This window comes from Meleagris gallopavo, chromosome 23 (assembly GCF_000146605.3).
Source record: "Meleagris gallopavo isolate NT-WF06-2002-E0010 breed Aviagen turkey brand Nicholas breeding stock chromosome 23, Turkey_5.1, whole genome shotgun sequence".
NCBI classification, from domain to species: domain Eukaryota; kingdom Metazoa; phylum Chordata; class Aves; order Galliformes; family Phasianidae; genus Meleagris; species Meleagris gallopavo.
Window position 1 is genome coordinate 4,955,911 of NC_015033.2, and position 26,801 is coordinate 4,982,711.

Here is a 26,801-nt window from a genome sequence, read left to right on the forward strand (position 1 = left end):
ATCCTGCTCTGTGTTTAGGAAACAAAGCTATTTCTGTCATACGGAAGCCCAGCTGAAGCTTTTGAAAGAATCTGATTTTAATATTGCTAATGTTTGCTTTTTATTTTTGTGCACCCAAACAGCTTTCTGAAGGGGTCTGATTGATTTTGTTCTTCCAATCAGTTTTAATCATATTCTTCATGGGCTGGGATGAGGCTGGCCACAATTTTCAAGAGTGACTTATGATTTAGGCTGCTTTGCTTCCATTATGGACAGCACCTCAGTAAAAATCAATAGCAAATTAAACCACTGTCGGCAATGGCCAGTGAAAGAGTGACTGTGGGCTGGGAGAGGGATAGAGTTTGTATATTTCAAAATTAAAGAGAAATTGGAAAAAAAAAAAAAGCAGTGGCCATGTTGTGAAGGTACTGGTTAATACAGAACGCACTTCAGCATCCTGCATCACACTTAGCTTGTGACTGGGACACGGCATTGGCCACTTCTGGGAAGTGAGCACCAATGTAGTACACTGCACTGCTGGCTCTCCCCCATTACTCCTGCTTTCTGCCACCTGCCGCCGACCCAAAGAATATTAAGGTTGGAAAGACCACTGAGATCACCAATTCCAACCCATCCCCACCATGCCTATTAACCAAGTACCTCAGCACCCCATCTCCATGGTTCTTGAACACCACAGTGGAGGTGACTCCACCACTCCCCAGGCAGCCCCTCCTACAGATTTTAGGTTTCTCCATGTGCTCTTTAACACCTGCTTTGTTTCCCTACAAACCCCTGTTTGAATCACAGAGTGATTTAAACAGCCCACAACAATGCCTGTCAATCTCAGTATCTCAAATTATGGGCTAGCTTTATACAGAGCTCCCTGTACATTGTGATCTGTGGTTGGTAAAGGCATGCATTTTAACTCCCAACAACTCAATTTAACCTCTCAGTTCTCTGCTGCTGTCTTTCTTCCTCCTTGTCTGCTTCCTAGTTTGTAATTTTCCCCTTTCTATTGTGGGGATTCTGCCTGCTAGGAAAACTTCACAGAAGAGAAAATAAACAGATCAGTATATTCAATATTATGCTTTCTGTTTAGAAGTTTTTTTCTCTTTCTTCCTCCATTGCATCAAAATTAACATTTTGATTCATAAGCAAAATAAATAAAGACTATAAATACACTTTTTCTTCTTTTTAAATCATAAAGCTCAAAGTTAGGGTTCCCACAGCAACTGTAACTCAACCTTTATGTGCACATACATTAAAAGCAAGGAAATTACCACCCAAGGCAGCAATTGAATATGTGTGAGGGGATTACATTACTGACAGCAGAAGGACTGCGAAAGGTTGAAATCCCAGTGATGTGAAACATTTCAGCTCTTCTGTGACAAGATGTCAAAAAAAAAAAGAAAAAGAAAAGAATCAGAGATCTTGATCTCCATCGACATAAATGGGATTCAACTTCGCAGCAAGCAGAACTGTTTGAGAGAGGTGATGTTACCTTTCTTTGTGAATTCCACTGGACTCAAAGATGCTAAGGCACTCCAGAGCCAATGATGGTGCCAATGAGCCTGCCACGTGCCTCTCTCACTGTATGGAGCTGATGGGTGACCCAGAACCACGTGTGGTCGGAGGGTCTGATAGAAAGGCCCCAGAACAGAGCGTGTGCCCACGGAGCTGGAAGACTTGCTGGGGGATCTACTGCATTTCACACACAACGTCTGTCGTCCTTCTGTCCATTCCAAGCCCGTATCGAATCAGAATGGTTGGGTTGGAAAGGGTCTTAAAGATCATCCGGTTCCAACCCCTGCTGCGGGCTGGTGCCCATCAGTTCAGGTTGCCCAGGGCCCATCCACAGCCTGGGGCACCTCCAGGGATGGAGCACCACTCTTTGAGTGAAGAATTTCCTCTTAATATCTAACCAGAGTCCCAGGGACACAGATGAAAGATTGGCAGCCTCTATGGACAGGAGATCTCAGCCTCTCCAGCTCTCCTGTGCCCTGCCTGCCACAGCAGCCAGTCACTAAAGGGAAGTGTTTTAAGCACAAACTGCATCCTAGGGGACTCTGGCTAAGTTATTCTAATTATTTGTACAATAAGATGAAAGAGGGATGTGTTCCCATTTCAAAAAGGCTTTAGCCTGTGCTGATGCTCCTTTGTGAGGCCTGAGAGCTGAGAACTAATTAGTCCTAAATAATACTCCCAACAAAGGCACAGCAAGGAAGCAGAAAAGACACACACATGCCAAAACAAACAACGTCCTTTCAAATGGAAGATCAAACAGGCACCATCACTTCAGAAGGCTAAAGATGCCCCACGCAACTGGTTGGTATTTACCTTAAACAGAAACAAACATAAAAAGGGCTGCAGGGCTGAATCCTCCCAGAGCCTTTCCCATAGGGAAGGGGTTTCCCTTACATTCCTCACAGATGCTCTCATCACCATTTGCTGTCATTATCCACTGGATGTATTTTTAACAGGCTTCACAGCCAGCTCTTTTAAATAAACATGAAGGCAGTGGCTTAGGAGAATACAGCTCGAGCTTGCAGAGCACGCCATTTGATGCATCGCGTGATGCAGGAGATGGTGTGTGATCTTACAATTAAAGGATGTATCACAGCCTGGCCCAGAAGGATTAATATAACTTTTGCTTTCATGTTTTCTGACTGTGCAGGGCAGTGCTGGGTGCTTCGTTCACTCCTGCGCAGCTCTTCCTACCATCAGTGCTGCAAAGAAGACTCTTCCACTGCCCTCTCCCAACTCTTCAGAAGGGAAGGAGTTACCAATAACCCACTGCATGGTTTCACCAGCCAGACAGAGGTTGTGCCAAACAAAGAAAGGTGCCCTGAGAGGAGACACAGCCACACTGCTTTCACCAAAGTGATTTCACACGGAGAGGTTCCTGCAAACAGTCCTCAGTTCTCTGCTTGCATGCCTTGTTTTGTATGAATGCTGTGCAGTTTGATGTTTCTCTCTGAAGTCTGTATAATTGTCCTTTTCCAGGGGCACAGTCCTGGGTTAGACATCCCATCACTCTGTTATGATCTGGTAATCCCACAGCTGGACTCAGCTAAATGAGTACACATCCAATGTAAGTCATTACTGACCTCATCTTCAGCTCACAAAAGTGTCGACAGCCTGCAAAGACATCCTAAAGCTTCATCTAAGGCACAGGGCACCAAGAAGCCTAAACTCAACCCCTAGTCCCACTGATTTCATTCTGCCATGAGGAGCTCACCAGGAAAGACAGAAGCTGTGCCACATCTGGGTAGTTTTGGCTGGTGGAACCCCTTAGCAGTCCTGGGCCAGCATCCAGCATCCAGCATCCAGCAACTCTCCTCTCCTCTCCTCTCCTCTCCTCTCCTCTCCTCTGTTCTCCCCTCTCTTCTCGCCTTCTCTTTCTTTCCCTTTCTTCCCCCTCCCCTCTCTTCTCCTCTCTTCTCCTCTCCTCTCCTCACACCTGTGATTCATTAATCACGGCACAATCTGCTGCTTACACCTGGACAGTTTTGTAAGAGAGAAGATTCAGATGTTCAGAATAGCGTGTTAATAGCATCCAGGTCTTTGCCTACCCTTTTCAGAGCTGCCCGGGACAGCATACATTCAGGGAAATGGTTTGCTGTGTGTTTCCAACTCAGAAGCAGCAGTGAGGTGCTCTGTGCAGGCAGGCTCACCAAAAGCTAACACAGGAGGTCAGAGGGTCTCTGGGCTGTTGGCACCAGAAGATGCAAACAGGCACAGAATCATGGAATCACAGAATATCCTGACTTGGAAGGGATCACTGAGTCCAACCCTTGGCTCTGCACAGCACCACCCAAAATCCAAACCGTACATCTGAGAGCAGTGTCCCAAAGCTCCCTAAGCTCTGGCAGGGCTCGGGGCCGTGCCCACTGCTCTGGGGAACTTGTTCCGTGCCCACAGCACTTCCAGCCAGCCCCTCATCCCTGGGAACAGCAAGGTAAATGCAAGTTGCTAAATCCCCCACAGTCCTGCTTCGTCCTTGCCATTCCTCTGATGTAAAGCAAAGCCCCCAAGGCTGAATGCCACCGTGGCACGAATCATGTTTATCATAACAAGAAACAAAGGAGGAAGAGAACAAAAGGAAAAGGAAAGAGGAGAGAAGACAAGAAAGGAAAATACAAACAGAAGAGTGAAAAGGGAGGGATATAGATAGACCCATTAATTTCCCTCTGTTTGCTCTGGGATTTAAACAACAAGCTGCTATGTCTCTGGTTTATCTTAGTTCTTCAGCTGTGAAACGTGCTGTGCTCCAGCGTCTTCTGAGCTTTAGAGATTTGCCAGGGAGCTGGGAATGAAGCAAGAGGCTCAGCAAACAGAGATAGCAGAGGCGGCTTCATACATCACACTCAGAGGAAATTCATTCCTTTCAGCGCTGCCCATGGGTGAAATTACATTATATTCTGTTTGGATAATTGGATGTCATATACCACCCGACTTCTTATAGGTTGGCATTTCCATCCCTGCAGAGGCTGTTAGCAGCATCCCAGGACAGAGGAGACAAGGGAAAGGTCCCATGAAGGGTGGAAAACAAAGCAGGGCACAGAGATGTTGGCACTGGTCTTCCAACCACAGCCATGGAGAACAGCCTCCAAGAGGAAAGGGAGGACTGACATACTGGAGGATTTTGCTAGCACAAACACAAAGCTTTTCCTTCTTTTCTGTTAAATTTGGGTATGCAAAGCTCTTTTAATAGAAATTCAAGCCTGAATATGGGGACAGGTCGTGTTGTGGCTTCCAGTTAATCCCACAGAAATACAGCGTTTTTTCTTTTCTTTCTGCCCCTGAACATCACAGGGGGATGTGGAGTCTCCCAGCTGTGCCTCTCCACGTTTCACATCCACCACTCACCCACATTTTGTTCAAAATGCCCTCAATTTCCCCCTCATTGTCTTCTCTCTTGCTGCTCCTCACTCCAGTTCGTTGATGGCTTTTTAATAGCACAGTTAGAGTTGTCAACACAAGCCAGAGGACAATCTCATGTATCATACCATCCTGGTGCATCTCGGGAACTCCATCTGGCTCAAGCAAACTTATATTATTGAAATAATCTCTCCTCCCTGCTAGTTATTGAATCGTCTTGGCTCAATGGCCTCGCTCAATATCAACTTTTCATGCTTAATAATTAGTGCTGGAGAAAAGAGTTTCATTGAAAAAGTGTTTAATGTCACACATGATTAGGAGATGCAGAGATGACCTAACTAGGCAATTCAATTTGAGGCTGCAATGCTCAGATGAGGGACAATTAGGAACATGTTCTAGGCTGTGGATATATGCTAGTGGGTGCCTGCAGGGATATTTATGGAACTACACCCCTCTCTTCCATCCCATGTATTCTTATCTCACTTCAAGGCTCAGAAACAGATGTTAGCCCTGATTTTTTCCATCTCAGTTGCACTATGCCCTCATGCAATGTACTTCTTCAGAAACCTGTGCTGCTCTCAGCAACAACTGTTGCAATACTCAGCTTGACAGAGGCACCAAGATGGGAAGCAACTTCCAACCAAGCATATTCAAACACCTCACAGCACTGAAGGCTCTAAATGTCAGCATCCCCACAGCCCCTAATAACCCCTATTATGTGCATGAAAAAATAAGATGCAGATAAAAAAAGATACAGACCAACAGATACTTTTAGGAATGAGGATGAGAAAGGTGTCTAATTATTCTGAAGGATCTGGAAGTGACGGCACGGTGTTCCTATAGGGTTTTTCTCCCAGTTCTGGGATTGCTGCCCTTCCTCTGCAGAATTACCCTTTACAGGTGCTCTGCAAAAAGGGTGCTCCCCATGCCTACAGTGCTTGAAATCCTGCCTTAAGGTATTTCCTACAAAAGTGAATTTTCTCACTTGAACTCACTGCCACACCAATCTACCACATCTTCACACTGCTCTTAGGAGTGAAAATAAAACAACTTTCTCAACTAAATCTACATTCCTTCCTATCTCTGACTACCTCAGCCCTTTCCTTACAGATCCTTCTTCCTTCCAAACTCTTCAGTAAAGCATCTTAATGGGATTTGGAAAGCACTTGATAGCAGCTGTCACTCCTTTGCACCAAGTCTTCACTCTGCTCTTCCCCACAAATGAGCCCATCGATCTGTTCTCCGCAAGACGTATCGCGTTCCTCTGAAACTCCTCATCTGCCTCTTTGTCCCAGAAGAGAGAATGACGAGATGAGATATGTGATCCCTGCTTACAGTGATATTTTATGTGCAGGAGATTGATTTGCTGTGATAGCCCTGGAAACCCAGCAGAGCCCTGAACAAAAAAAGGTACCTGTTGGACTTCTCTAGAAAGAAATACTTTGATTTCTCAGCTACTCCAGGGTCCCCAGCCAGAACTTCAGCTAAGAAGAGCCTGCAGCTTGAACAGGATCATTTCAGAAAGATCTGTTTATTCCCCACTTCTCTCATTCTGTGTATTATTCATGCTAAGATGTGTACAGTAAAGCAAGATGGCTTCTTTTGATTGCATCTTTCCAACCTGATGTTCATAGACAGGTACTGCGAATAATTATCGCATGCAGGACTAAAAAGAAAAATCATTTGGATGAATTAGGGACTTTACCTCATTGTTTACTTGTAGGGGTGAGAAACCCTGAATCAGACCACACCGCACATGGTAATGGAATGCAATTACCCATCCTTCTCCAATTCCGAGGAGAACAAAGTAACTTGAAAGTCCTTGGAAGGTGAAGGAGAGGGAATTAAAATCAGATTCAGAGCAAAGGGAGAGAAAGACGTTTTGAAAGAAGCAGCACTTGGTGCTTATTTTACTTGTGAAATTTCTTTAAATTCAGACATTATTTCAGAGCTTTCCAGACCCAGCAGATAATTAATGAAATTAAGGTGAGGAGTTGTCGCTAAATATTTGCTCGCACCGCAGGGAGAAGAAATAGTGCTAAAAGCATCTGGACTTTTACAGGCAAATAAATCAAGAAAGAGAGGTGTCTCAATTACACAGACTCCAGAGGGGAAAAGTAACTCTCTTTACGATACAGCTTTCAGGAATTGCAAAAACTCACAATTTTTCAAAAAATCCCACTGACGGCACCCGGCTTTGTAATGTTAAAAATGCTGGAATCATCTCTAAAGCATGCTGATATCCATGACCATTTGCTGCACTTTGCTACTGGGGCTAGAGGATAGAGTAAGGCCACCCTTAGGAGCTCTGACTCTTAGCCACAGTGGGAAATGCCCCTCAGCACTGAACTATTTGTGTTGTCAGCAGCTGCTAAACCACTTGCCTGGCAGAGATCAGAGAACCACAAAACGGTTGGGTTGGATGAGACCTTAAAGCCCGTCCAGCTCCAACCCCGGCCATGGGCTGGTTGCCCCCTGCCAGCTCAGGTTGCCCAGGATCCCCTCCAGCCAGGCTCTGGGCACCTCCAGGGTTGGGGCACTCACAGCTCTCTGGGCAGCTCCTTCTGTCAGTCTGACCGTCAGGTCCATGCCCAGCCATGATGGTTTCCTGCCTTCTCTTCTTGATTTCTTTTGCTGGGGGATGGAGAGCTCTTTTCCTCTCAGAAAGGTGTCCTTAAAGAGCTTCTCCTGAAGCTCAGGGTTCTGACTGTGCTCTTTTCCAGGTCCATACATACCTCCTGAGATCATGAACTCAACCAGCGCATGGTCACTATAGCCCAGACTGCCTCCAGTCTTAACCTCTTTAATGAGCTCCTCTGCAATGGCCCCAGGGCCAACACAGCTGCAGGCTGGAAATGCCATCTGTTGGAATGGCACATGCAATTAGGCTAACGAAGCTGCAGACAAAACAGGAGCGTGATCAGCTCCATCCTGCAGGTCATAGACTATCATCAACGGGGACCTGGGAGGAAAATCCCTCGGGCCACTCTCCCTCATGCCACCAGATTTACAATGCAGTTAGTTAGGTGCAGTACATCTTTTCTTCTGATGTGCTTATCACCAGGCTCAGCGAAGACAAATCAGACTTGCAATCCAGTCTTCCATGGCAGTTCCCAGGTACATTGGGACGAACGACACACGGTCATCCCATCTGCACTGACAGTGCTAAAAAATGGGGTCAGCTGAGAACCCAGAGGTTTTCCAGGGGTCTCGCACTCAGCCAGCAATTGCAGGTTAGTGTGTGATAGACTGAGAGGCCACATCGAGGAGACAGTTAATAAAAGCAGGACTAGCAGAATCAATGTGTTCTGACACACCGGTGACAGATTGGCGAGAGGGACAGATTTAATATCCCAGCGTTATCCTTTTCCAGCCTAAGGGCCCTGAAATTGATTGAATAAATTAAAGCACTGCTGTGGATGACACTAGAGTTAAGGTCGTATCAGCACTTCCATCTTAACTCCCCATATTCTTTCCTCTGGGGTTTTCTATTTCATGCCTTGGCAAGAAAGCTTACTCCTGTGTTACAGCTTGGCCACAAACATCTCAGCTACAGCACAACTTTACTGCTGTAACTGTCAAGAAAAGGTGAAAGGAAGCAAGAAAAGGAGGGAATTATAGAAGGAGAAATAAAACTAGTCCTATCTGGCGTGCCTTTGAAATCAAAGGATAAAGAACCACGTTGGGCTACTTCTAAAAGTAGTTATGGTCAATCTCTCTTTGCAAACAGTGAGAAGAAAAATAGATTTTGAAGAGAAAAATGTACAGAGACTTCACAAAAAATTAAAGCAATTAAAGCTGTAGGCCAAATTCATCTCTGTGTAACTCGACTTGCATGCAAAATTACTCATTGTTCTGTTACTGAAAGCAGTGAAGGTAATTGCTGATGAACATTCTTCAAGTTTTATTCTTTATTATCTCCTGGTAAGTCTCTCTGACAGTTGTCAGTAGGATTTTATGTCAAAACAAACAGAGAGAGTCAGGTGCTGTGACAGAACTGGGCCCCTCATTGAGTTGGTCTGATCATCAGTATTCCCAGGGCACCTCTCAGCTGGGGATGGAAGATGGACTCTTAGAAAATACGCTCAATATTTTCTTTAAAGCACTAAACACCTTCATCTGAGGGAAAAAGCCTATCCTCTGCCCTTCAGAAATGGTGCCACGTCTCTTCCAAAATGAGATTTAAACTGTGCTTTATCATCTTCATCTTTATAGACTCTGTCACTTTCCACAACTCCTATATACCAACCAGCACCGGGTCACTCTCATCTCCAACATCACCCAACTGCTATGCAGACATCTGCCTAGGCACAGCTGGTTAACAAATGAGGGGCCAGTAGACCACGCTCTGGAAGTTGTGCATTGCACACCCTTCCCCAACCAGCAACTGCCAAAAAAAGGCAGAATGGCTCCCAGTAGCTGCATCCCAGCAAGCCCAGGATAAATCTGTGCTGAAAAACATATTCCATGACTGCTGTTTTCCTTCGTGGCTTAAACTCCAAAGAGACACTTGGAAAATGTCAAGGCTTGGTGTTTAATAGCAAGGAAACAAATGGCCATTATACAGTTCAGATTGGCATTCAGCTGAGATAGAAGGCAAAACAAGCAGTGACATGCAGAGCAGGACATCAGCCTGTACCCCACCCTTGCCCCAGCCAAACAACGTGGGTTAAAGTCAAAGAATCTGAGTCACCCCTGCATTAATCTGGATGTTAGCCATCAGTTTCTGGGGGTAAGCACACAGTGATTCAGGCTCTCAGTGTCAGCCTGCACGGGGACTTCAATGACTCTCAGCTTGTATCTACATCCACAGGCAGTTTGCCCATGAATTTAAACACAGAATGAACGTCAGTGCCTTCTTCTGCAAATCAAAGCTTCTCATCTAAAACACTGCACTTGCATGTTAAATAGAGAATAATTACACACTCAAAGGGAGGACAAATCGAATTTGACTAGGAGGATACAGAGAAAATTAATGCAGGGCTCTGGCCTGCATTTTTTCAAAGTGGTTGAGGTAGAAGCAGGACAAGACCAGTGACTTCTGCTCTGCTCTTCAGACTCAATTCCTTGTGCGAGTCCTTGATGCTCTCCTGATTCCGCTGCTCTTTGGGTCATCACTGACATCAACACACAGCCACGCTGGTACTCCAGCATCCTACGCACTGTGCACTCATGCAGGGGCACGCGGACCTCATATTCACTGTCTCTGTGTTTATTATTTTTCAAATCCTCTGCCAGAGTGGTAGGAGTGAGCTTGCTAGCCTTGCTTACTGAGCAATGTAAATGATGGATTTAATCTACTGTAACACAGCTATCACCCCCAGAAATTCGCATGCATTTTTGTGAGTAATGGGAGCTTTCTGATGGGTTTCACTCCATAAAATGGGGCACAGTTGGCTAAGCAATCTTTGGAGGCTACTCTTTAAACATCAACAGCTCATAGTGTCCTCAGGCAGTGGAAGTTTATGAATCTCTCTTTGGAAGTTAATGTACTCATTAGTTTTAGGCTGAGGGAGCAGATGGCAGCAAACTTTCCTTGGACCCAGGTGGTAGCGTCTGCACTGCCCTTCATTAAAGGCTTTGAGACTGTTAAAAAAAATAGCAATTAATTGAAAGATGCCTGTCAAAGGATTTCTCTCCTTCCACTAGGTTTGGGGCTCCCACCACACACAGTACTACCACTACGTAACCAGCACATAGAGAGAAGCCAGGAGAGAAGGGTAAGGAGGGAGGAAGGAAAAAACATTCAAATTCCTGGTTGACTTTTACAAGAATTGTGCAAAATGTAAATAATGACAACTCAAAATAGGGAAGCTCGTTTGCTTTGGGGTGCAGCCTCAGGGCTGAAATTCATGCAAGGCTGAGCTAGGGGACGGCCAAGAACTGCAAAGGTTTTGAGCAAACTTGGGTCCAGTGCAATATCATCTATTTCCAAACAGAGAGTGGCAAATGTTAACCCGGCTTCAGTTCTGATCAGACCTCTGGGAATTCATGTTATCCCTCCACAAGTATGAGACAGCCAGAGAGGAACTGAGAAGACCCATTTTTGCCTGAGGATCAGCTCAGTGGTGTTGAGCCAAATTCCCCTCCCAGCCCGTTCTCTTGATGCCTGTGGAGTTACATCATTGGAAAATCTAACTTTTTAACTCGTGTTTCTACAACAAATTGCCTTATTGTATTGCAAACAATAAGGTGTAATTCAGAATGCCAAAATCATCTAAAATGGCAGGCTGGCTCTTCGTATTTTGGGAACCAAGCTGCAGCTGCAAAAACTGATTTGAAAATGTATGATCCCAGGGTTCTTTAGTACAAAAGGTCCATAAAGAGGTTACACTGGAGAGATACCTTGAAGAATAGTTAAGTGGCAAGCTTCAAACATCAGACACTTTCTGCTATCACCAGTTCAGACACTTTTTCCAGAGGGGAAGGCAAAGACTGCAGGGTCCTGATGCTGTCTTGGGTCAGGCCCTTAAAAAATGGCTGTTTCCCCATCTGTACAACAGCTGTAATGAGATGTAAGTTCTGCAAAGCCACAGCATCTGAATGCTGAGATCTTTTGAAAAGTGTAAGTACAACGAAATCTCAAGAGCTGTTAAAAACCAGGCTTTAGGATTTAAAAACACCCAATTGCAGTAGCAATGTAAGTGTTACCACCACAGCCAACATTCTTTCCACACTCCGTGCCCAAATCCTGTAGCTCTAATAATCAAGGGAATGCTTAGTCTTCCAGTCGTAATATTTCTTACCTTTTAGGATTCATCCCTGACAATAATTAAGTCCCATAAGGATGAAACTTAAATGAGCAGTAGCCTATGGGGATGGTATTAGTGTGTTAACTGTGTTTGTGGTTTAAATATTAATGTCAAAGTGTAATTACTGTCTGCTAAGTTCCAGGCTAGCGTTTGAAAATACATTTAGCTAAGCAGGAAGAAGAGCTGTACCAGTTGGAAGCTTCTGTGTGGAAAGGATTAAAACTTAAGGATGGAACAGTTTCTCAACCAGTGAAGAGTACGAGGAGACATGCTTGGTGAGTGTTCTCCATGCAGAACCAGCATGCAGTGGCTTCCTGCTGCTGGCTGGCTCCAGGCAGAATCCCTACCTTCTACAAACAGCACAGAGAGACAGAAGTCTCAATATCTCATCCCAGGGGGGGCAGTGGATGTTGTATGCCTACCTTACAATTGCAATGCAAGCTACACCTGTGTCCTGGGGAAAAAAAAAAAAAAGCCTCATCAAATTGAATGCCACTGTTATTTTCTCCTTTAGTGTTCTATTCTCTGGAATTCAGGCAAGATTTCCTTTGAGTTCACATTGACGCTTTCCTGTGCAGCCTACTGGAGGGAACCTGCTTTAGCAGGGGTGGTTGGACTTGGTGTTCCCCAGAGGTCCCCTCCAACCCTGGTTCTGTGTTTCTGTGATCAAGTTCTCTCTGAGCGAGGATGTATGTAAGTGTTAGTTCACTTATCACATCTGGACTCCTGGTGTGGGCCTATGCCCTGCTGGAATTCATAGGGAACGCTGAACATCTGGGAGAGGAAAAGTGTACAGCACAGGGACAGTAAGAGCAGAAAGGAGAGAGATGCTGCATGCAAAGCAGGTTTTGAATGGGAGAGAAGGATTCTGCACTAGCACTTGCTAGAGAAAGGCTGTCTTACAGCAGTCACAAACTGTGAGCCAGCAACAGTGACACTTAACTCTCCCTCTAGGTCTCCAGCATGAAACAGGAGAGGTTGTAATTCACTTCACTTCATCTCTGTTCGTTTCAGACATACAAAGCAGAAAAGTCAAGCCAGAGAAAGCAGAAAGAGGGCATGGGGAATGGAGCTGGCTTTGTGATGGCTCAGTTAGACTGTCACATACCAGCTATTTCCATTGCTCCCAAACCTTTAGAAGTGCAAGTGGGAGAAGAAAGCAGGAAGGCTGAAAGCTAATGCAAACAAATCTTGCAAAGGCCACGCTGCTACCCTCAGCCCTCTCAGGGCTGGGTTTCACACACAAAGATCTCTCCTCTCCAGGTGAGGTCAGAGCATCCCTGCCCAGAACCTCTTTTCTTGTGCCCTGGGTGGGATCAAGTAGTGACCCCTCAGGCCTTCACACAATGGATGAAGGATTAGAGATGATCCCTCAATGCTGCCCTGTGCCCCTGGGGACAGCAGAAGTTTGGGTGGCCTTGCAGGCCTAGTGGGCCACAGGGAAATCTTGCATTCAACATCTGTGGTAAATCCCAAGGAATTTAATGGGATTTGGCAATTTAATCCAGCCAGGGTTTAGATGATCAAAAGAATTCCTTCAAGACAGCAACACTTACGATGAAAGCCAGCCAAACCCTCAAAATACAGTCCCTCAGCAGGATGAAGCCATTATTCTTTCTTCTTGGGTTTATATATCTTTATTTTTATCATCTCTCTGAAAGGAGGGTGAGAAAAGAAAGGAAAACATAGTTTAAGAGCACAGATAAACTCTTGCCGTGCTCAGATTCTGCCCTGAGACACAGATTTCTCCAACCTCCCAGTGACACCTCAGCCTTCAGAGAGACTGATCGATAGTTGAGTTGCTGGGGAAGACTCATTGCCAATGCCCTAATGACCAGAGAAACCTGCCAGAGGAACTGCAAAATTAATTCTGCCTCTAAATAATTAAAGGTTAGGGGAATATTTTCTTCCATTAACTATTTTTGCCTGTACCCTAGCTTCTTATCCCTTCCTGGCTTTGATGTAGGGATTATACCTCCAGCTGCTTTGGGATCTAACCCTGCACTCCCAGGTCAGGCAGCCTGCTCTCCTGGGTTCTCTTTCTGGTTTTCTTCTGACAACATCCAGGATCTCAGTCAGACAAAACTGGGCCATGTTTTAGGAAGAAACAGAGACATCCAAAACTGAGCCCTGTTTGAAAAATGGACTGCTGCTATCTCCTGCCTCTGTTTCCCCAACTATAAAACGACTTTCTGCTCTTGGAGGATGAAAGAGATCTTCACTGATGTTTGCCAAAGGGCCGTGGAGCAGGAATGTTAAATATCAGTAGATTTCCTTCCTGTCTCCAGTTCCTGCCTCTTTCATAACCCATGAGTTGTGCCCTTTTACCAGGGGTCAGCTCCTGCAAAGTACTGAGCACTTCCTGTCCCCATCCTGATCCTGTGGAGTGAGAATAACAACAAAGTTACATAAATACTCATCAGAAAACATCTTTACTGCAGTAAAGCAGAGATATAAATACACTTTTTGAATTAGCAGCTAGCATGGTTCAATTTTTTCTCAGCTCCATGGAGCAGAATGGGGAAGGAGAAAACATAACACATGATTCAAACTGGTTGGAAACACTACCTAGAGGCTATGCAACAGTGTCTTATCCAGGTTATCTGTTCATCCCCTGGCCCTGAATGCATTTGTGCCCATAGAATCCTTCTATATCTACTCAGAGAGAACCAACTCCAGCAATGTCAATGGAGCTACAGCTAATCATGCATCTGATGAGATATACAAGGCTTTTCAATTTCAATGGAAATCACTAACAGAATTTAGCAGAGATCAGAATTTAAACCAACTCTCTGGAAAATAGAAAAAAAAAACCAAAAAACTGCAGTGCATCATTAAAACAAAACATTCCACAATAAGCAGAGTTTGTTTCTCTGTCAGTGCAGATGACAATTCATCAGGATGACACTTGCCTTGACAGCCATCATCTCTTTGTCAGACTGACACATTTGGAGCATACAGTGTTTTCTATGCTGCTCCTCTGTGCTGCTCTCCCATGCTCATGTCCTAGTCACCACACTTATAGATTTTTTCCAGCTCTCACTTGCACTTGATATTTGCATCTACCCATCCAGGTCTTCTGACTTCGCCCTACAACATGCTGCCAATATTCACTTGAAGTTGATTTGCTTGATGGACAATTTGTTCATGCAACAGTCACTGGCAGAGAGAAGGGAGGGTGGGTGTTTGGGGGCAGGACTCCTTAAGATGTGGTTTGGAAGAACTCCATCTGCCCATCTGCATCACCTAATGTCCCACCACTCTCACTACAGTTTACTGCTTCACCTCTCCTCTCCCAGCCTCTTCCATCCAAGCTGAAACCCCCTGTACACTTTAACTTGTTTATTCATTTTACCATTTCTCCCTTTCAAAGGCAAATGCTTTGTTACTACTGTGTTGCCATCAGATAACGGATACCGGGCACAAAGACATTGCCTCCATGATGTCACATGATGGAATAACTCCTACATACACAAAATCAAGAATTCCAGTCCCTGTAGGGAAAGTCAAAGCATTTACCACTGGGCCAAGAAATGAGACCTTCAAGCCCTATACTAAAGAAAAGGATGGAATCCTTAAGCCTGTAAGAAGGAAGCTGCAATACAGGGCTGTTTTAATCATTACAGCAAAGAAGGCTCTTGGCATAAATCAGACAGATTTTACTTACTTTGATATTGGTATAAAACCAGGATAAACGCCATGATTTCACTAGGATTACTTCACACTCATGCAGATGCAAATATTATTAAAATTTGGCTTCTTACCATTACAATGAGTACTCTGTAGCAGAACATACACTGCACTCGCTGCTGCTGTAGTTCCCAATTGGAAGCAGGTGTACTGACCAAAGATCAGGATGGCATTTCATCAATCTGTGTTCCTTGTTCTCTATGTTCCTCTCTCCAGATCTCATTTGCAGCCAAGAGAAAGGGAGAAAACAGCACCAGCAACTTCTGTCTGCAAAGAAATACCTCTTCTTCCCAAGCTTCCTTGTGAAAGAAAGAAACCCTGGCTAACTGGCTGCTTTCTTCCTGTTTCATGAGGATGATAAAGATCTTCCTGACCAGGACATCAGACAGAGATACAAGCTCTTCACTGCAGCTGATGAGCTGGCACATCATTTTGGTGCTCTGTGATTGTGACAGACACTCACTGGCTGTCAGCGTGGGCTCTGGAGTGAGTCCAGGGCTAGCTTTGCACTGGAGCACTTTCCAGCTTCCAGTAAAAACAAATCTAAGTCCTGCACAGTAATTACTGCAAAAATCATAGAGAACAAAAGCTAGCATCCCACGCCTTCTTTTCCCCAAGAATATAAACCTCTGCAGCTTAAGCTAAAGCACAATTTCTTCACCTAACTGCCACATATTTCCTTTGGCTCGCCTAGTTTGTTAGGGACAGAGGGATGGACACAGACACAGACACACACTTACCATTTTTCAGATTTCTGCATATGACTCCTGAGCATCACTATTGCTTTAGTGGATGTATCAGAGGGAGGACGCACAATTTCCTTAATTATCAGTTTCATATTATCACTATCATTATTATTTTCTCCTGTGTTAGATCATTTGACACTCCTTCCCTCTCCGTGGGATTCCCTGATATAATCTACTAAGTACAAACAGCTACAGTTACAACATTAATTGGTATTTATGCTGCCAACACTGTGTAACTACATGGTCATTTGCAAGTTCCCTTAGATCAGTCATTAATGATATTTAACATTGTTGAGCTATTATATTCATAATTGCTACACAATTCAGAGTATTCAGGTCCCCTGACAAAGAAGCAACCTAGAATATTCAAACAGTTATTCCAATTGGATATGTGATCATTGTGGAATTCTGCATTCAATGTAAAAATGAGCACTAGCAACTGGTTTATCCAGCTCCCTTCACCTGCAGTACTACTGGAGACTGCCTGCAGCGTGAGTCCCTGAGCTGGCTTCAGATAAACACTCAGCAGGATTAGCAGCAAGTTCAGCATGTGCTGCACACACCTTCCAGGTGTTATTTGTGTACATGGCTTATGTCCAACCCACTGCCTTTTTCTGCAATTACATTTGCATTGCTATTGTTATCTAGAACAGCTAAATGAAAGGTGCAAATACTAGTTCACTGTGAGTTAACATCAGTCCAAGATTTCAGCTTAGGCAAATCTGTTATCTTACATAAAATCCTTTGGGCGAGCAGCACTTTTGGCAACACGCTTAGTTTAGTTCTATCTGGATTCTAATGGAATAAATTACTAAAACAAGACTAGGATTAGAACTTGTCAATAGGGCAGGAGGTAAAGGCATTAAGTTGCACTGGGGAGGTTCAGGTTGGATATTACGAAAAACTCAGAAAGAGTGGCAATGCTGTCCAAGGAGGTGCTGGAATCACTGCTCCCGGAGGTTTTCAAGTAAATAGTAGATGTGGCCCTGAATGACATGGTTTAGAGAGATCATAGGCATGGACTGATGGTCGGTGTGAGTACCTTAGTGATCTTTCCAACCTTACTGATACTATGGCTAGACTTCACAGACTGCTGTAATAGCAAAAATGAGATAATTTTCATGCCTAAAAAAAAAGAGAATTTTCATGCCTACCTCCTGCCATGGACAGCAGTATAACAGTGCTTCAGTTCCTAGCCTACAACATACTTAGCTGCTAGGATGTTTTTCACAGGATTATTTAATTACCTCCCTAATTGCATCTTGGAAGCATCTTCTAAAGATGTGTCTTGAAGCTGCAGCAATTGGGGATGGCAGGATTGCATCTTCCCTGCCAACTCCCCCCTGCCTCCTCTCTCTGCACTTGTCTCATCTGTAAGAATAAATGAGTATCTGCCTATGCATCCAGTCACTTTGTGCCTGTGACTGCTCCCATCAGTTTAGTGATAATGAGAATACCAGATCCCCAGAGATCAGGGAATGGCAAAACTTTGTTAGAACAAGGCAGAACCTGTTTTCTTTTGTTGCTTCTGACTCTGCTGTATTTTTGGGTTAGGAAAACGTCTTGAGGGAGTCATTTCTCCATTTTTTCAGGCCCGCAGGGAATTTATACAGTCACACCAGAGACCTGAATGCCACCATCAGTAACCAAGAGATGCGAATTAATCCCTCAGAGAGCCCAGCACTGAGCATGGAACCTCTCTGGCTGCTGGCCATGCTGCTGAAAGAATAATAATAAAAAAAAAAAGTGCTTGCTACAGGACTGCAGACCTAAGGAAATCAAAATGCTATTGATTCCAGCTCATCCTGTTCTCATAGCAATCTGCTCTCCTAGCGGCATCTGGAGTTCAGATGAAATCCATCATTACCAGCAGCGTAAATATTTCTTTAGGTGGTGTAAGCCAGCAGCACTTGCTATGCCAATTTCTGCTAAGTTGAATACAGGCCACTCAGGTATTTCTAACGTCAGATAAATAGTATGCAGGGTCAATACACAAAGCTCCAGTGTGGCTTAGTCTTGTGGAACATTTGTTTAACTAATCAGCTACACCATGCAATCAGTGTCTATTTTTCCCCACATAAATAGGCATTGCACGAGGAGAAAAATGACTGTTAAATACTCATATACAGTACGCCTTAACTAACTACAGATTTGAGAAGAAAAACACATTTACAAATAAAGAATCCCAGCTGCTTATGATTATTTTTTCTTCCGGTTAAATAAATAATCACCTTTGGTAAATTCTGTAAATACAAAAGTTTGTAGACACGACAACAAAGAAGCCCAGCACTTTCATAAGGAAGAATTCCCTGACAGACATCTTAGAGATGAGAGAACAGCACATGTGCAGGAGACAATGAATTAAATATCTCTCAGTTTGTCTGGATGCGAGAAAGAAGAAAAAATCTGAAATTATGAAATAAAAATATATTTAATTAGTAGGAAGAATGAAAAGATAGGAGCATGGCAGAGGGAAAGATTTCTAGATGCTTCCCCCTGGCGTCCTAAATAAAAGACAAACAACTGCAAGACATTACCCAATCATCTCCACAGTAGTTCAAGTTTTAAAGCAGGTCTGCACGCTGTGGATGTAAACTGAAGAAAATACCAGAAATACCTTGGAGGGTGGATTAACACAAAGAGAGAGAAGGGAAAGGCAAAATGACATCCTTTTTTTTCTTCCACACCCAGTGAAACAAGCAGACATAAAGACACTGCATGGTTTGAAGCCACAGAGTTGAGCTGTTGGCAGTGTTGGCAGCTGGTGCACCCACCATTAAACCACAGTGCCTTCTATTTCCACCTCTATTACTCGTGCTTCTTAGGAACATCAAGCTTAAAACCACTGCCAGACTGGGAGCTGAGGTTATGAATCAAAGAAAGGATGTAGTGGTATACACTTTTTCAACCTGTCTTCTTGTATGGTAGTTTCTATTGGTTTAACATCTCTCCATGGTCTTTATTAGCAAACAAAATGTGAAGTACTTCACATGCTCCATGTGAATTCTTATGAAGGAGGAGAACAGCAGTATAAGATAGATGTGTCAGCTGGGAGGTCTAGGAGATTGGCTGTAAGAATTTTAAGGAGCTAATTTCAAGAAAACAGTAATCAAAGGAAGATGAAGGGGTAGGAGAAGCTCATAAAAAGAAGCAAGCTGCTTCTCTCAGCTGAAGGAACTGAGATGAGATGATTCTCTGAGGGTCCCACATTCGCTGCACCAATTCTATAAACTTTAGATATTACAGCAAGCCAGCTACAGGAAGCTGCTTTTTTAGAGATTGTGATTAGCTCCAGATTAAGTATCTACATAAATCCTGTCAGCTGCAAAATGGTTTGTTTGTTTTAAAAGAAAATTATGTAATCAAGAAAATTCAATCTTTCAGTTCCTCTCTCTCTCTTCTTTTTTTTTTTCCTCAGCTACAATATGTTAACAATGAAGCTGAGTGTTACAGTGAGTGAAGCAGGCCAAAACGAACAAGTTCTTCTAACATTAAAGCTGAAAAGGGATTGAACTATCCCCAGAGATCTGCTTTTCCATTACAGCAAAATCCAATGAGTTTTTTGTACCTCCATCATTCCAGGATGCTGAGCTCCAGGATAACACCTGGCACTCACGTGAGCTCTCTGAAGACTTGTCTCCACAGCAAAGTTCCTTTGTGTTATAGCTTCAGTGTACTCATTAATCTGGCTCCTATCTGAAAGCCCCACTGTTTCTGTATTATGGTGTCAACAGTTCAAACTGATTAACAAAGAAAATGAGCACAGCTTGTCTTACATCAAGGTAAGGAAGCTGAACAATACCATTCAGTTCTTTGAGCCTACCTGAAAGAGGAAGGAAAACGTGAGGTTGTGGACAGGAAAGGTGAGGTCCTCAGCACGTTCTGGGTTTCAGCCATTGAAAGAGTTAAAATAGACAGGTGTGGTGAGCTAGGAAAGGAAATGAATTGCAGGGCTGAGGGTGCAAAGCAACTCACATCTCATGTTCAAGTCCACTGGCACAGGCACTTGTAAATAATGAGGCTCTCTTTTGATAAAAGGAAGAAGCTGTGGTCCTTTGGACTACTTTGAGATGCTATCAGCAATAAAAGTCTTGCAGTCATCTAGTTAGCACAGGACAGCGTATGGCACTTCAGCCAGATACTGCTGCACAGAATACAAGAGCCTGTGGTTGTCCTGCAGTGTGCTTTTCAGAAAGATTAAGGTAAAAACTCTATTCTATTGAATATGGTGCTAGTCTGGTCTAGTGGTTGGCAGGGGGGTTGAAACTTGATGATCATTGTGGTCCTTTTCAACCCAGGCCATTCTATGATTCTGCTGCAATCTTAACTTACTGACTCAAAGCAAAAGAGTTCTCCCCAGGTCTCAGCCCTGCCATCCCTGGGACTGTTCTGCACATCGAGATCAGTAAGGAGAGCTCACCAAGGTGAGCACTGGGCAGATCAGTGCTTCAGTTTTCCTCATATCCCTGGCAAAAAGGGACACACTGTGCTGTGTTGAAGAAGTGCAAAGGTGGAACAAAGCTCATCCTAGTCATTTTCCTGCCTGCCTGCAAAAACTGGTAGTTCTCTCATCAAACATTTGTGGGAGCCCCATAAGCTCTCTTTAGGTGCCAGCAAAATGCTGAAGGGCCATAGTGTTCACATCTGCATTGCTCTGAATTGTGAAGGTGCCCTTAGAAGAAGCAATACAACGTCTGGTGGTATAGAATTATTGAAACCACAGGAAGTGATTCCTTTCACCACTTTATTTTCTGTGTGTCCTCCCCTCTCTCCTCCTGTTCATTCATCAATCTCTGCATTTCTCTCTGCTCTTCTGTCCTTTTTGGTGCACAAAAGCTCTGTGCAGATTACAAAAACCTATGTTCCTCTTTCAGTCTCTGGAATGAAAGTCAATATTAAACAGCTTCTTACCTCCAGCTTTGGATTTTTGTACATCCAGGGGTATTTACTTTATTCCAGAAGCAAATTTTAACTGACAATTACAGCCACTGACATGAATGCAAGGTGCTTAAAACCTGAGTTACCACTGCATTAATCCAGACAGAGACTGGAAGCTGTCAAATAAGGCACCTGCCAATGCATTTGTTCAAAGGAGAGAGCTGGGGAGACCATGCACGTTACTTAGTAGCCATCCTGTGCAAAACTCTTGGCCTTTTTCTTGCTGTTTTCCCTTTATCAGAGCTGCAGAACTTCACAGACAGGTTAAAAAAAAAAATACATACAGGATTTGGAGCACAGAAGGGCAGCTGCAGAGGTTAAATCTGTCACAACAGTGACGTGAAGTGGTGCTGGCTTTACAAAGAAAGACTTTACAAATAGCAAACCTTTTCAGTCGGACTAAAACCCAAGCTGATTTCCTACCCATCTATTTGAAAGCAGATGCTTATGATGGCAAAAAGAGGATTTAGGCTTACTCTATAAAGTAGGGAAAATTTTGCCCTTTTGAAATGTAGATGAAGGCCTCTGTTTTGTTTTGTGACATGGATGTTAATAACAGTAGATGAGGACTGCTGAATGCAAATTCCTCAAGGGAGAAGAATCACTTATCACCAAGAATATGTTCTGGTCAGCATCCTCTGGCAATAGGGATCTTTGGAGCAATGCCAGGTGAATCAGGGCAAGAGCAAAGAAGGCAAAGCCTTTTTCTTTCAGGTAACAGGTGTAGTCAGCCAACAGTGATCAATGGCTCAAGGTTTACTGACAGTTTTAGGTCACGGGAATTGGTGGTCTCAGTCCTGTTACATTGCACAAAGCTACGGAAAACCATGGAAACAGATGCATGTGAGTAAATCCAGAACTGTCCTTTTATAGAATCGTAGAATCATTAAGGTTGGAAAGAACTCTAAGGTCATTGAGTCCTGTCATCAACCCCTCCCCATCATGCCCACTGACCACTTCCCTCAGTGCCACATCTCCACAGCTTTTGCATATCTCCAGGGATGGTGACCCCACCACGCCCAGGGCCATTACCTCTCATCCTATCTTCTAAAAGCACTTTTAGAGTTTTCATTCAAAAGAAACTTATGACGGAGACCTACACTGCTCCAACTCCAACTGAACCATCACTGCATTACTACAGCCCAGCACTGAAGTGCATGGGTGCAAATACTGACATAGAGGCTCCACTGTTCTTAGAAGATGAAAATGTCGATTGATGGTCTGGTGTGCCATCCACCATGCACACCTTCTTCTTACAGTCCAACATAAATGTTCAGGAGCCATGGGACATTGATACCCAAAAAATCTAGGCAAATTTTTAGCACCCTATAGAATGCCAAGGGGCGCTGACCAGTATGTGTGACCCCTGATCCACACACACGTGCTCTCCAGCCATCAGACTGAGTCACCACTAGCTAACTCTAACATCCTGAGGTTGAATTAGACACATGCTGGCACTGTAACCCGAATTGTTTTCAAACACGTAATAAAAGTCTAATTAGCACACATCTCTAAATGGGAGCTGATGGCATGTAGGATGGTTTTGCATTGGTGACACAAGCAATGAAGGATTACATACATCCACCTGCTGCCCCTGGGACACCTTTCTTCATATCACGTTTTGTTAGTTTTGTGGCAGAAGTTTTAAACAAACACAGGAAAACAAGAAGAGAAAAGCAAGATGACAAACTGCATGATCTGTAACACACTGATCAGACTCCTGGGGATGTAATCCAGCATTTAAATAACACATGACTACAGAACTCTGAATCAAATCTGATCCCTGTGTGCTAACAAGCGTGCAATCATGTATCTGCCCACCAGTATGTCTGAAAATCTCCAGGAACACAAAGCCATTTGCAGGCAAGCACAAGGGGTTTGTTTGCATAGCACAGCAATGAACACACTCATCTGAGGACCTACACCTCTAAGCTGCATGCAGCAATCCAATGACATGCAGACACCCCAAAACCTCACCACGCATCATCATTGAAGCACACATACATGTGCTTGAACACTGCATCAGATGTCATGTTTGCATTGCAGGCTCTTCTCAAGCCAGCTGTATGGGTCAGTGGTGTGACTGGCATCACATCCAGTATCCAGCATTCTCCCAGCACAAAGAATACTGCCCAGGGAAGGTAGAGCATCAGCATGCTGAAGGATGTCTGGAATTGAGGATATGCTACTCCTCCTTCTAGTCCTACTGCATACAAGATAGAGCAAGCTGCCGAACTACTGAGCTTCTGAGCTTCTGTGGTGACCTCTACAATTTGCAGCAGCCGCTGTGTACATTATTAATGCCACTGGCTGTGACAAGAACTGACCCCGCTCCCAGCCAGGGTCAAGGTGCATTAATTAAGCACTGTGAATTAGCCCAAACTGGGTGAACAGAGAAATTGAGTAATTTGCAGTTGATCTGGCCAATGATCAGATGCCCTGAAGTGGAGTAACTGGAGGAAACATGAGCATCTAATATCCTCATCACACACAGCACATGAACAAATGGTGAAGCACTCCTCAGCACAGCCATCTCCATTTCACCCTGGAATCTGATTCATTACCATGAAAGCAAACACAGTAAAAGCACAGTGTGTGATGCATAGCCCCTTCCCAAACCTACCTGCCATTCCACTGCCACATTTGCCCGAGCCAAACAAATCTATGGAAACAGAAGGGAGCCAATTAGCAGCCAGTGCAAGTGGTTCAGTGGAAAGTTATTACTTAAAAGCTAGTTAAGGTAATTAGGGGGCAGTTTAATTAAAACATCAACTTAAACACAAAATGAATGCAGTAGCTTTCAAGCCCAGCAGGATGCACAGCTAGCAGATTCCCCCGGGAAGTTGCTAATTAGTGTTTGTAGTGACTGCAAATAATAAATAAAAATAATAGTATTCCCATAAGCCTTGGAAATATTAGGAGCTTTGTTCCCTTCTGTTCAGTGTAAGCCCACAGCTCAGTCCCTAGGGCATGCCTAGGGAGCTCGAATCAGAGCCTCTGCAAGACACTGCAGAATGTTGGAAAGCTGCAGGAACTCAGTCCAAGCTTTGGAAGATCTTTGTTTCTCTTTGGTCTCACTGTCTCTGGCAGCAGAGGGAGTACCACCAAGACCCATACTTTCCTGCTGGCCACACTGCAGACTCAGTGGTTTTTGCAGCTTAACAGTCCTCAAACAAGGACCTCCGCCATTTCTTTATGATTACGAATTGAAGGAAAGCCTTGCCTACACTTTCTCTGAAGTAGAGTTGAAATAGCTTAGGAAAAGTTGTTCCCAGGTACACAGCTGCAGAGTTGGTGCTTTGCAAAGAGATAAAGAAACCTATAAAAAATTCAACCCCCAACCCTAATTCTGTGCCCCAGAGCCTCTGCAGATGGATGTTCCAGGCTTTGCAGCTACAGAAGGCGATGCTGCAGTTCATGCAGGAGATAACTGCCAGGTTCTCAAAAGGAGAAGGGAAAGTCTCTGCAGCAGAGAGATGGTGCTCACAGTGAGGGCCTTGAGGAATACAAGTGCCAATGTTTTCTCAGCAAAACAGAGCTGAACTACGTTATCTAATTCCTGAGCTATAGATCCAGCGTTGCCCAGAGGGAGGGGAATGCATTAATTACTTATGAATCAATTGATCTGCTGCTATTTCAGGAACATCCACTTAATGTCTCCGTAATAGAGACAATTCCCAAACAGCAGCTCCCTTACTTACACAAGTCACCCTATGATAAAGAGCAAGGGCCTGCAGTACTGGGAACTTCCAGTCCAAACTCCCACCAGGCATTGGCCTTGTCTATTTTCCACCTTGTTCTTGCATCCCAATTTACACAGTCACCACTGGGAGGGAACCCACCACACATGGGATACATTCCAGAGCAACATCAACAAAACGTCAGGGAAGAAATTTAGTTTCCCTCTCTGTCTTTCTGTTCACGTACATCGAAAACACACCCAGCTCAGGTACGGCCAAAAGAAGGGACACAGACTTTCATGAGCCCATGTTTGATATGAGTAGCCTTACTGCGTTGAACTGCTGCTTTGTGTACAGTGTGTTGCATTGGAAACACACTGCTGGCTTTTTGGTTTGAAGGAACTCGTTTTGGCAAGAGAATCCATCAGTTAAAGAAAAATACAGAAGGGAGCAAGTGGGCTGAGACTGATTTTGCCTTGCCAGAAGCCTTTGGCACTGTAGAAGTGAGTGCTGCAGGAGTGCCTTGGCGTACATTATCTGCATGGCAATGATTGCTGGGGCTGTAACCACCAAGTAAACAGCTCTGCACATCCTGAGCCTGCTGCTCTTCCCACCTGTAACAACAGAAGGACAAAATTCCCTGGGTGCTTTAAATTGGAGAGGATACTTGTTATGGTAGCTGAGGGTCAGCCCCACTGAGACAAGCAGGTTGGTTTTCATAGAATCCTTAGAGTTGGAAGGAACCTCTGAAGGACATCTGGTGTTCTTTTGGTAACTGGCAGCTGAAGCTGACCAATCCTAGATGACCTTCAAGGGTTCCTTTCAACTCAAATGCTTCTATGATTCTATATGGCAACCAGCATACATTTGAAAAGGAGACCTCAGGGGTTCCCCCCATAGAGGTTGGCCAACAGCTGCAGAGCTGGGGAAGGAAATATGGGCATTATAACCTTTTCTTGGCTCTGGACTGTTCTTATGCTTTTGGGCAGACCCTGCACTTAGCCCCTTGCAATTTACATTGGCAATAGTTTTCTACTTTGAAATGCATGAGCCAGTTGGTTTCACATCAGAGTTCCCTGTGGCATCCTCCCAGTTTCATCTCCGATGTGACTTGCAAGTGCATGAAAGTGTTGAGATTAAAATTTCTAAAAAAGGATGTAGGTACACAAACAAGATACTTGGCATGCAGTAGGTGACACTCTGCTCATTAATGAGCCTGGACTGCTATTACAGGGTATGAAATCACTCCTACAGTTTTGTATCGACTCTCCCAAAAGTCACAGTTCAATCTGGGCAGTTGCCACGTTTCCTATAAATACAGAGTGTCTCATAAAAGATAAAAGCATGTATTTTTTCTAGTTTATCACCAGATCCACAGCAGCTGTAAGTCTGCTCATGGTGAAGATGGATGGCGTATTGCCACCATAGCCTGTGCACAACGTATCTGGTGGATCCTGAGTGCTGGACTCACTCTGTCCATTCTGTGGTAGGAAGCACACACAGATTTCTTCCAGAACCATTACAGCTGTAACGTTCTGGCTCTGTACGTGACCTTTTCCATCCCTGCACTGTAATCAAAACTTCCTTCCATAAAGAGCTAGCTCCTGCTCTACTGAAGCCACTGATAAACTCATATTCAGCTCCTTTGGGCTGGGATTCATGCCTAAAGCAGCATGAGGAACTGAGAAATGCTTGACATGTACTTTGGGACCACCTTACCTTGCGTCTGCAAGATGCCAGGAGTTAATTAAAAGCTGTGTGAATGAGGCCTGGAGACCTTGGTCTGAATATTTAAGGCAGAATTTTACATTTTACTTGTACTTCTCTAAAAGATGTTGAATCTTTCTGTCCTTTTATGAATGTACATCTCTGCTTTGCAGCAAGGTCAGAGACAGTCTAGTTTCACAGGAAAAGCCTTCTTTTGTAAATGCATATAAGACAACTAAGATCTCATCAACAGGACAACTCATCAAAGCCTTTAAATTACTCTGTGTAACAGAAACAGTTCCCTATCAGCATACCGTCTCTATCTTCAGCTTCTCTGCTAATTAATTAAATTATTTGTCAGTCATCAATTCCATCATTGCAAGCAGGGTCCAAAGGTGATCTGCACTCAAGAAAGATTTCAGGGGTAC